Here is a 12,640-nt window from a genome sequence, read left to right on the forward strand (position 1 = left end):
GAAACATTCTAGGAGAAAGAAATGCCCACGAGCCCCGGCTCTTCCCCAGGGATGGCTGTGTGGAACAGAGTGAGGGGCTGCTAGTCAGACTTTCCCTGATAGCTGAGTCCGTAAACTAGGACACTAAGATGCCTGCTATGTAATCTGGGCATGATCTAATTAGAAGAGTATTCGTGGTGGCCCATCCCCTGTGCCAGGGCTCTGTGCACAGGGCTGCCTGTGCATTATCCCAATTAATCCTCCCAGCAACCCGCGAGGTCAGTTCTATTATTACCGTGTCCAGAGGAAAGAAGGGGCCCAGGAGAGGTAACCAAGCAAGTGACACCACTCATGCACGAAAGTGTCTCCTGATAGGAGGTGAATCATTAGCAGCACATTTGAAAGGACATGGATCATAGGGTTAAAAATACATATTTTTAAAAAAATCTTATTAACAGTATTTATCTTTCCTCAGTCAAACCCTGAGCCAATTACTTTCCCCAGGCTGCCTGGGGAGATACAGGGAAAGGGACACATAGGGTAGATGAGACATGGGGGGAGAAAACCAACAAACTCTGAGAGGTGGAGGTGGCTCCTTCACGTGGCGAAGAGGCTTGGAAAGGCCACCATCAGGCCAAAGAGCCCCATGGCCTCTGAGAGGGCAAAGCCCAGAATAGCAGAGGTGAAGGGCCGGTGCTTCAGAGAAGGATTCCTGGCGTAACCAATGATGAGGCTCGCACACAGTCCCCATCCCGCTCCAGAGCCGGCCACTCCAACAGTGGCAGCTCCAGCCCCAGTAAACTTGGCTGCTGTGTCACCATCCCCGAGATGGTGCTGGTTTGGAAGCTGTGACTAGGGATAAATGAAATCAAGGGACGTGGGGCTGTCAGGCAGCTGACGTTCTCATCTGTCGGTGTCTCTGGTTGTTTCAGCTCCACTGCAGGCAACAGACGGCTCAGCAACTGAGAGGCCTCCTGACCAGGGAAGAGACGGACACAAACCTGGTTCAGGCCTACACTGTCAGGGGTGAGGGACTGTGGCAGGAAAGCTGCTCCTAGTGCAGAGAAGACAGAGAGGGGAAGGGGGTGGGGACCAAAAATACATGTTTTTAATGGACTCTAAGAACAAGTCAAATTCCACTTCAGCTTCCCATCTCCTGTTACAACAACTTTGGGGAGACAAAAGGATCGATCAAATGAGGCACCATTTCCAGTTCTTCTTTTAAGATAAACACGTCTTTATGGCGATCAAATGAGGCACCATTTCCAGCTCTTCTTTTAAGATAAGCACGTCTTTACGGCTGATAACATTAAAACACCAGAGAAAATGCAGAACAAATGGGAGAGAAAATGAAATTAATCCATAAACCCACTTGTCGTTATTGTTTTTGTTATGCTCCATAGATTTTCAGAGGCAGTTAATCACAGGGAGAAGATTGCCCATCCTTTTCCTGTGGAGCAACTGGTGGCCTCAAACTGCGTGCCTTTGGGATTGCAGCACAGCTTCTTGCCACTGGGCCACCACCACGGGAAAATCTCGATTGGAGCATGTCAGCCACCAGTCTTTGTTGTTGGCACGTGCAGGTATTCTTGTGGACAAGAAGCTCAACATCAAGATGACCAAGATTCTCACCACTGGGGCCAGTTGGAAGCACCATGATTGATGGAGAAGAGATTGAGGTTGTTTACAATTACAGTCTGCTTGGCTCCACAATCAACATTCTTGGCACCAGCAATCAGGACATCAAAAGACAAATTGCACTGGGGAAGTCTGCAGTTAGAGACCTCTCTAAAGTCCTAAAGAGTAATGATATCAGTCTAGGGACTAAGGGTGTGCCTGATCTGGGCTATGTTCTGTGCAATTACTTGCCATGTATCATATCAGAGAGCTGGGTGATGACTAAGGATGACAGAAGAACTGATGCTTTTGAGCTGTGGTGCTGGAGAAAAATATTGAACATACCATGGACTACTAAGAGAACAAGCAGATCTGTCTTGGAGAGCGTGAAACCAAGTTGCTCCTTGGAGGCATGGATTTTGAAGCTCCATCTCACATTCTTTGGGCACATGGCCAGGAGGGACCAGAGAAGGATGTCATGCTTGGAAGGATAAAGGAACAGCTCAGGAGAGAAAGACTCCAGATGAGATGAACTGACATGGTAACTGGTGCAATCGGATTAGACGTGTTTGAGTCAGTGAGACTGACTCAGGACAGGGCTGAGTTCAGAGCTCTTGTACACAGGGTCACTATGAGTTGCAGGTGACTTGATGGCACATAAAAACAACAACAATTTAGCATAGGTGCAGAAAATACACAGAACAGCTCAGGGGATTTTTCAGAGCAAAACTCTCCAGTTAACTAACCCCCAGAATAAGAAAGAGGTTATGACTACATGGGAGTGTTTTAAAACAAAATTAGGGTCCTATGGTGGCTTAGCAATGAGTCAATTCCATCAACAACACACAACAACAACAACAATAGTATATGCTCTGGTGGTCTAGTGGGTAGGGAGTCATGCTGCAGCCCTAGAAGGGCCTCTCTGGGAAATCCAATGACAGCAATAGGAGAAGGATGGGCAATTTTCTCCCTTGTGATTTACAGCCCCCTGAAAACCCACTGGAGAGTCAGCAATGAGTCAGTTCCAACTTGCTTGCAATGAGATTGAGGTTTTTGATGGCCTGTACAGTTGAATATTTTTTCTGGTTATGAATGTCCCAAGAGTTTAGGCCTTGTCTGATTAACATTGATCTGAAGATTGGTTTTCCTAACACAAGTTTTTGCAAACACACAGCTTCCCATCTGACTCTAAAGTGCCTGTTACAACATAATTATTCCAAAGAGGTCAAATGTCCAAAGCTAAATGGTCTTTATTAAGTGGTCCAGCTTTACAGAGAGTTGTGCCTTTAGCTCAGATGCCTCGTGCACCTCTCTGGTGGTGTGAATCCGCTAGTGACTCCGAGGAATAAAGATGGGCACTCTCCTCCTGTGTGATTTACAGCCTCAGCAACCCAATGGAGGGTCAGCTATGAGTCAGTTCCCACTGGACAGTCGTTATGTGCCCCATTGGTCATATAGTGGTGAGCATAGCTGCCTTCCAACTGGACATTTTTTTTTTAATTTATTGTTTGTAAGAATTGTAAGGATGACATAAACCCTCTGGACTGGAGGTGGGAAGAAGGCCTGCCTGCAAACATGCTAGAGAAGAGGTTGTTTTGACTGAAGAATCACTTTCTGAGTATTTCCAAACCCCACTCTGCATAGTCTGTTCCTTTTCTAATAAATCCCATAAGCATGAGTGTTGTCTGAGTTCTGTGTGGCTACTGCAAAGAATAAGCAACTCTAATAGAATATTGAGAACAATGGGGGAGATAGTGTTAAAATTGATATAAGAAGGTACAGGAACTTGGGAGCATGTCTGACCTCATAAGAACTTGTTTGGTGAAGTTGATGTTGTTGACTGGGACTCTTGACCCTTGTGGAGGCCAGACACTGCTGCACCCATTTTTGGTGCACTGTTTATACAAGTGGTCAGCAATGCTGGCCGGGCACCATCTAGTTCATCGACTCTCAGAGTCACAGAAGTTGAAGTTCACATGGCACACTAGTCTTTTGAACTAATTGCTTCTACGTCATTCTTCCTTCTCTCCCTCTTTTTTTTTTTTAAATATGTGCACCTACCACCCCCTTGACTTCTACCAAGCTCTGTCCAACTCTTCCATATATTTTTCCCATAACGTGCTTGCTGAAACTGAGGAGGACCTGAAACGCTTGCTGCAGAGCGTCAAGGACTGCAGTCTTCAATATGGATTGAAGCTCAATATCAAGGAAACAAAGATTCTCATCACTGGACTGACTGAGAGCATCAGGATGGATGGTGAAGAGATTGAGATTGTTAACAGCTTTTGTTTGTTTAGCTCCACAATCAACACTCTTGGTACCAGCAGTCAGGAAATTAAAAGGTGAATTGCATTGGGGAAAGTCTGCTGTCAGGGACCTCTCCAGAGTGCTGAAGAGCAAAGATGTCAGTCTGGAGACTAAGGTGTGCCTGATTCAGGCCCTTCGGCTTCTCAATTACTTGCTATGTATCAGAGAGATGGACAGTTACTAGGGATGATAGAAAGATATTTGATGCCTTTGAGCTGTGGTGCTGGAGAGGAGTATTGACTATACCATGGACTGCCAAGGGAACAAATGGATTCATCCTAGAGAGGGTAAAACCAGGCTACTCCTTGGAGACAAGGATTCTGAAGCTTCTCTGAATTACTTTGGACATGTTACAAGGCAGGACCAGTCCTTGGAGAAGGATGTCATGCTTGGGAGAATGGAGGGACAGCACAGGAGAGGAAGACCCTGGATGAGATTAATTGATTCAGCGATTGGAGTAATGGGGGTAGATGTGTTGGAGACAGTGAGATTGACACAGGATAGAGCAGGGTTTAGGGCTGTTGTGTATAGAGTCGCTATGAGTTGCAGGCAACTCAACAGCACATGACAACAGCAAGTAGGATCCTGGTGATTCACATCCACTTAAGTGAGTGGCCACTCAGCCTCAAGGGACACTAATGGACAGACAGGAGGTAGAAGCATTGATGGAGCCTCTTGTATTCCAGAAGAAAGAGAATCTCCACATTACTCCATGGATATTACTCCATATTATTGCAAAACACTCTACTTTAAAATGTGGATTCAGATGTTTTCATACTGCTATGTGTGCAGAAGGAAACTCAGGCCATGGACTCCCCACTTTCAGGCACACAGAGGGATCCTAAGCATTGCCAGTGGAGAGTTGCTTTAAGGTACATGGCTGAAGAAGCCATGAGGCTCTTGGGCTGGCTGAGAATGAGCTCTGGTCATGGGCTATGGACAAGGTGAACATCTGGGTTTCTCCAGGGTGGGGAGGAGAAGCTGATTGCCTCATTAGCAGTGAGTAGATGTGGCCAAGTGTTTACATCTCTGGAAAGGTAATGAGAGGCAGCAGAGCCTCCATCTGTGGTCTGGTTGATGTCCTCACCCTCTGTCTAGGAAGGTGATTCTCTCAGTAGCCAAATGCCAAGGATAGTTTCCCAAGCTGAGAGCCGAGGGCCACCTCCCTCCTAACAAGACTGGGCAGCCAAGAGGGAGTGGAACTCCAGGGATCTCAAGTCTGTGCCTGTTTGGGGAAGGGCCCTAGCATGGCATGAGACCAACCTCACCCCAGGTCTGCTCATCACTTATCCTAGCCTTCCCAGGGGAAGCGCTGTCAGCAGGGCCTGGTACATCATCACCACCCAGCTGGATGGTGGGATAGATAGATGTATGAATGGAGGGAAGGAGAGGAATGGACTGATGAATGAAGGATAAATGGATGGTTAATGGATGGATGGATGAATGGATGGATGAGTAATGGAAGGATGAATGGAGGAATAGATGAGTGGAAGGATGGATAGGTATATGATGGGTAGACTGAATATATAGATGGGTAACTGTATGATTAATGGATGGTCAGATAAGTAAGATATGTAAGTAATGGATGGATAAATGGATAGATGGATGGGTGGGTGGATGGATGGATGGATGGATGGATGGATAAATGGATAGATGGATGGGTGGATGGATGGATGGATGGATGGATGGATGGATGGATGGAGCTGGAAATCTTTGAAAGCAGGAAAGAAGACTTTGTAGCACAAACTTCATGATAGAAGCAGCCCAATCTTAAGGCAAACTTGAGCACCCAGGAGGGAGTCCACTGGAAGGTGAGTTGGACAAATACACCCCTGGGACACCTGGAGGTAGGGGAGAGCATGTTAACGCACTTTCAAACCTTTGTCCTGTGCCTGTGTTGTCCCTTTTTGCCTGGAACACCCTTCTTGACTTCTTTGACCCCCCGACTCCCACCCTCTCTCTGTTTAATGATGGTGAAACACACCTTCCGCTTATGACTGCAACCATTTTAAAGCGTGTGATTCAGTGGCACCAAGTGCATCCACAGAATTGAGTGATCATCACCACTGTCTAATTCCAGGACTTTGGTATCACCCCAAAAAGAAGCTCCATCCTCTTTAAGCGGCCATTACAATCCTGCCCCTCCAATCCCCTGGCACCTGGTAGTCTGCATCCTGTCTTTATGGAGTCATCTAACCTGGACATTTCTAACCTTTATGGAGTCATCTAACCTGGAATTAGACAGTACCCAGTGTTTTGTGTCTGGCCTCTTGGCTCAGCATGTTTTTTGGAGGTTCACCATGTTGTAGCATGAACTGGGACTCATCCCTTTTTGTGGTTGAACAGGGCTCTATTGTATGGACAGACCTTGTTTGCTTGCTCGTTCCTTCAGGCTGTGTGGACAGAACTGCAGTGAACACGCATTCAGAATTCAATGTGCACACACCCCCACTCCTGTTCTACGATTCATCTTGGGCTTCGGAACTAGGGTTGTCCCCCACTAACCTGGCGGGCTGGGTTTACCCATCATAGGCAGACCACTTTGTATGATGACAGTCCAGTTACTCCTGATTCCTTGGGGCTGTGGCTCCTTCGAGGGCAGTGACTGAGCCTGACCTCTCTCCGTCCCCAGCATTGAACCTGGCTCACCTGGATGCCCAGGAAATGCCATTGAAGCAAACCAAGTGCACAGAGGTGAGAATTCAATTGCCTGCTCTTCTTAAGAAACAAAAAAGGCATGCTTTGAGCAGAAAAAGGTAAACTTTGCCTAATCAGACTTTGCAAAATGGAACCAGAGACCCAGAAGAGAAATAGACCCAGAAATAAAAGGAGAGCCTCCAATGCAGTGTGATGAAAGAGAAAACCTCACAAGTGTCTACAATTCTTCACCGAAAGCGGTCCCTCAGACATCATCCCAACCTGACAGCCACCTTTGCTATGTGGAATCAGTGGCCCGAAGCCAGAATACGTGCTGGAAGTAAGGCCATCAATACAGGTCCTCCTCTAGGATGTGGATGTCGAGGCCCCCCTGCCTTGGGAGAGAGCCAGAGTCCCCTGCACAGAGGTGGGGAGGGGGCTCTGAAAAACAGAGTCACATGCTCAGGTTCACACAGCCAGGACAGGTCAGGCACAAGGTAGGAGGGGCATGCAGGAGAGGTGAGCTGTTGGGAAACTTCATCTCAAGGACAATGAGTGGAGGAGAAGTGTGGGACTCCAGGTGGTCCCTCTAGTGACTGGGCTTGGGCCCTACCCTAGGTGACAGGACCATCGGGGACCCACAGCCAGGTGGACAGGGAGTTCTGTGTCCACATTGTAATAGCTCAGAGCCTTGGACTGTCCCATTCTGGGCCTGAAGGCCAAGCCGCTGTGAGTGGAGGTCTTCCAGGAGATGGTAGGCTGCTTGCAGGAAAAGTGACTACCTAAAATCACACAAGTAAGCATTATCTCCAGCGTCCAATGAAGGGATCTCGCTGTCCTCTCAAAACGGTGAAGAGCAAAGGAGTTTTCTCTGTTTCTCACAATTGAGGCTGGAGGTAGATGGGACATCTGGTGTGGCAGGGGCCAGGGGAGATGATGCTGAGGGGGGATGGCCCCCTGAAGGAACAAAGGCAGAAGGGACCACTGCTCAGGGTCAAAGGGGCAAGAGCTTTCAAAGCAGCAGGAGGCCAATAGGGAGGGAGGAGAGAGTGAGGGCAAAGTTCAGAGGTCACAACACTGAACATGACTGAGGTTTGTGGGGTTTTTGTTTTTTGAACACAAAATATATTTTATCTTTGCATGTTTTTTTCCTTTCCTTCCCCTCCCCCAGCCCTCCTTATTCCATATTGTTGTCATAACATGTAATTCCTAATCATATATTCCTTTCAGACACTTCTTCTCCTCATCTGATCTAATGCATTGTCTATCAATTCTTTTCCATTTTCTGTTCAATATCCTCAAGTCTGTCCTATCTTGTAACAGCAGTGTTATGCAGCATTCATCCTTTTGTGACAGAGATACTTCACTCAACATAATGTCCTTGAAGGTCACACACGTTGTGTACTGTTTTATGAGTTCATTGTTTTTTCAACGCTGCATAATATTCCATTGTGTGACTATACCACAGTTTTTCTATCCATTCATTTGTTGATGGGTGAGGTTTTGAATCTGGCTCATATCAACTGCATGTGACATGGGAGAATCGCTCCCAGGGTTTGTAGGCTGTAAATCTTTATCATGGTGGCCTGGTGGCTGGAAGTTGTGCTGCAGTCATGAAGGTATGTAGTTCGAATCCATCAGCTGCTCCACAGGAGAAAGATGGGCGTCCTTCTCCGGTGCGATTAACTGCCTATGAAAACATGTTGGAGCGTCAGCTGTGGGCTGGTTCCAGTTCAAGGGCACACAACAACAACAACAACAACAAATCTTTTATCAGAGCAGAAAGCTGGGTGTTTTCTCCTGCAGAACTGCTGGTGCATTTGGACTATTGACCTTCCAACCTTGTTGTTATGAGATGTCATTGAATCACTTACGCTTTGAACAGCAGAACAAACTACTGTCTGGTTCAGCTCTCACTCACTCACTCACTCACTCACTCACTCACTCACTCACTCACCACTGTTGAGCCTGTTGAACCTCTACTGGGTTTCCGAGGCTGTAAATTGTAAAGGCAGGAAACTGCCTATCTTTCTTCCTCTATCTTTCTTCCTCAGAGCCGCTGGTGGATTCGAACCACCAGAGAGGCGCTGCCTTTGGGTGAGCAGTGCAACTCCCTACCTGCCAGATTCAACCTTCATTATCGTCCTCTCAGAACTGACTCGGAGCTGACCCTCCAGTGGACTTTCAGAGGCTGTGACGAGCATGATGGGAGAGACTGTCCATCCTTTTCTCATGCACCAAAACCCAAACAGTGAAGCGCTCATAGCAACCCTGCAGAAGAGACTAGACTCGCCCCTCGGGGTTCCCAGGACCATAAATCTTAATGGGTGCAGAACACCCCATCTTTCTCCAGCTGGCGGGCTCAAACCACCGACTTTTTGCTGAGCAGTTTAGAACATAACCACTGCGTCACCTGGGCTTCATGAAGGCTAGATGAAGACGTGCAATTAATGCTACTGAACTGTGCACTTAAGCATAGTTAAAATGACCAAAACGAACGTAAGAGCTGCGGCTGCTGAAGCTGAGACGGAGGGATGTGGGAATTACAACTCCTTCGTCTGAGCCTGTGTGTGCTTGGAATTTTCCATCATAAACAATTGAAGAGCAGACACCAGAGCCACCCTAGTGTGTGGGCACAGCCTCTCCTGCTCTGCTCCCAGCCAGGAACTCCTGGCTGTGTGGATGAGAACGAAAGAAGTAACCCTGACAACATCCACGCAGGTCGCTGTTAGTGGTGGTGGGATGTGGTTCCTGTAACTGGAGTCATTAAACTGTGCACGTGAAATATGTATGCTTTTGCCATGAAAGAAAGAAAGGGAGCCGATACTGTTAGGTGCCGTTGAGTCAGGGCCAGTTCATAGTACAGCAGAATGAAAACTTGGCCCCTCCTGCATCACAATCACAATCCACAAGCCCATTGTCACCATCACTGTGTCAATAATCCAGATATTGAGGGTCATTCTTTCCTTCTTTTCTTAAAAAATAATTTTAATGAGCATTTACAGAGATTTTGGATTTCCATTCATTCATTGCTACACTTCTCTCCCTGCCCAGCCCTCCCCCCAACCCAGTTGACTCCTCTCTTTCAAAAGTAAAGGAAAAGAAACCCTCCCTCCCTGGGACACAATCCCCCTGCACCCCTCCCACTGCCCCACATACATTCCACTATGCAACCTTAATTGTGGACTCTTGTGATAACCGTAATACCCTATCATACATCGCTTTTAAATTATTCTCTCCCTCATCTGTTTCAGTGCAGTATACACAATTTATCCAGTTTTTTCTCAGTCTTACCCCCACCCTGATATCAATCCCATTTTACAACAGTGGCACCATGCAATATTTGTCCTTTTGCGACTGAGATATTTCACTCAGCATAATGTCCTCCAGGCTCACCCATTTTGAATAATATTGCATGAGTTCCTTGTTTTTCAATGTAGCGTAGTATTCCATTGTGTGAATATACCAGAGCTTCTCTATCCATTCGTTTGTTGATGGGCACCATCCTTTCCTTCTTATACCATAAGAACAAGAACCAGTGGTGATGAAGGGAGAAGCTCAAGCTGCACTGAAGGCATTGGCAAAAGAATAAGGCTCCAGGAATTCAATGGGATATTAATTGGCATGTTTCAACTAACAGATGTTGCCCTGGATGTGCTCACCAGTCTATGCCAGGAAATTTGGAGGACTGCTGTCTAACTGACTGGCTGCGAGAAATCTATATCCATCTGTGTTCCCATTCCCAAGAAAGGTGATAGAACAGAATGTGGAAATTAGCAAACAATATCATTACTATCACATGCTGCTAGCAAAATATTGCTGAAGATCTTCCAGAAACGGCTGGGACAGTATATCAACAGGGAACTGCCAGAAGTTCAAGCTGGATTTAAAAGAAGCTGTGTCTAAAGGCATCACTCTGATGTCAGTGGGATCTTGGCTGAAAGCAGAGAATATCAGAAGAATGTCTATCTGTGTTTTACTGACTATGCAAAGGCATTTGACTGTGTGGATCATAACAAACTATAGTTGACATTGAGAAGAACGGGAATCCCAGAACATTTAATTGTGCCCATGAGAAACCTAGACCTATACCAAGAGGCTGTTGTGTGAACAAAGCAAGAGAACAAAATATGACTTAAAATGAAGAGAGGAGGGCTTAAGGGTTGTATCCTCTCTCCATACTTACTTAAACTGTATGCTGAGCAAATTATTTGAGAAGTGGAACGCTACGAAGAAGAAAGTGGCATCAAGACTGAAGGAAGACACATCAATCATCTGCGTTATGTGTGACACAGCCTTGCTTGCTGAAAGTGAGGAGGACTTGAAGCACTTGTTGTAGAAGATCAAAGAATACAACCTCTCCTTTGTGGATCCTTTGTTTTTCCAAGCATGACGCTTTTTTTCCAAGGACTGGCCCCTCGTAATAATATGGCCAAGCTACGTGAGATGAAGTCTCACAATCCTTCCTGGCGAACATCACGCTGGTGCACCATGGGAACCAGTCTTGCTGCATCTCACCTTGGTCAGGGTGGGACCAGAAGGGCAAGGGCTCTTTTGAACTCCCAGGTAGAATTCTCTGGAAACTTAAGGGTGGCAGGCCCTTAAGGGCTCCTGACAGAAAGGGCTTTGAGTGGATATGGCTAAGACGAAGCAGAAGCCACACGAGCTGAAAGGCTGGAACAGTCAAGGTACAACGATGGGACAGGGTGCGGGTGAGTGTCACTGCAGGAGGTCAGGGGCCTCTCCGTGGGGAGTCTAGGGCAAGGTTCTGTCAGTCCATATTCTTGATTTCCTCAAAGCATCATTGCTTCAGGATCTTAGAATGAGCACTCAACTGCTAACAAGTCACTTAATTGCTGGAGCCTCAGTTTCCTCAACCGGAAAATGGGTTGATGACAATACAAAACCTCTCAGAGTTATGTGAAAGTCCAGCAAAGTGGCTGCAACTGTGCAAGGTGCCCAGATCTCCAAACCTCAAGAGTTCTGCTGTTGTGAGCTACTGTCACATGGACCCTCAGACCAGGGAGACCCCAGGCACAATAGAACATAACACTGCCTCTCCTGAACCATCTCTACGATCTACTGAATCCATAGGGTTTCTTGCTGGCTGATTTTTAGGAGATTGCCGGGCCTTTCTTGCTAGTCTACTTTTGGAAGTTCCCCTGAAACCCACTCAGCATCCTAGCCCTCCACTAACAGTTGAATCGTAGCCACACATGAATTGTACTAGCTGGGAATTGAAAAGGGGGAATTCAACCATTGATCTGCCAAGGCTTCTCTAGAAGGTTCTAGATATATTGAACCCTTCAATGTAAAATCCTAATCCTCTTTGTAAGTAAATCAGTATAAAAGAAAAATTTTATCTAAAAAATTTAAAAAGTATGTTAAAATCTGAGAAAAAAATGCTATTGCTTTGTGGTTGCCTATTTCTTTTTAAATGCCTTTGAGTCCATTGTCACTTACAGTGACTGCACATGATCCATCGGATTTCCTAGACAGAAATCTTTATGAGAGCATGTCACTAAGGCTTTTCTGTCTTAGTCATGTGACTGGGGTGCTCCTTAGAGGCAAGAAGCAGGGCGACTTTGTCTCACACATTCTGGGCACTTCGCCACAAGGCATCAGCCCTTGGAAAAACCTCCCGTGCCTGGAAAGGTTGAGAGTCAATGAAAGAGAAAAAGATCCCCAACGAGAGAAGTCGATGGTGACTGCAACAATGACCTTGAACATGATGGACATTGTGAGGCTGGTGCAGGGTTGGGCAAGTTTCTGACCTTGGTTCATAGGACCCCTATGAGTTGGAGTCCCCTCAGTAGCATCTAACAACTCAATGTCTGGTCACTCAGGAGTCCCGGGATGGTACAAACGGCTAAGTGACCTTCAGCTACTGGCTCAAAGGTCGGTGGTTCCAATCCACTGAGAAACTCCTCAGAAGGCAGGTCTCGAGATCTGCTTTCAAAAGGTCAGAACCTTGAAAATTATAAGGAGCGGTTCTGCTCTGAACACATGGGTCCCCGGGAGCTGGGATTGGCTCAGTGACGACTGAGAACAAGAGACAGAGAAGAATAGACAAAAGGCAACGGAGTTCCAATGTCAGGAG

The 12,640-nt window shown here is 46.6% G+C and overlaps 1 pseudogene; it reads right to left on the bottom strand.

Annotated features, from left to right (window-relative positions):
- Window positions 1–576: 576 nt before the first annotated feature.
- On the bottom strand, window positions 577–1,083 carry LOC102864507 (annotated as a pseudogene).
- Between the last annotated feature and the right edge of the window lie 11,557 nt (window positions 1,084–12,640).

This window comes from Elephantulus edwardii, unplaced genomic scaffold, assembly GCF_000299155.1.
Source record: "Elephantulus edwardii isolate Elephantulus edwardi_28Jun2011 unplaced genomic scaffold, EleEdw1.0 scaffold00145, whole genome shotgun sequence".
Classification (NCBI taxonomy): Eukaryota; Metazoa; Chordata; class Mammalia; order Macroscelidea; family Macroscelididae; genus Elephantulus; species Elephantulus edwardii.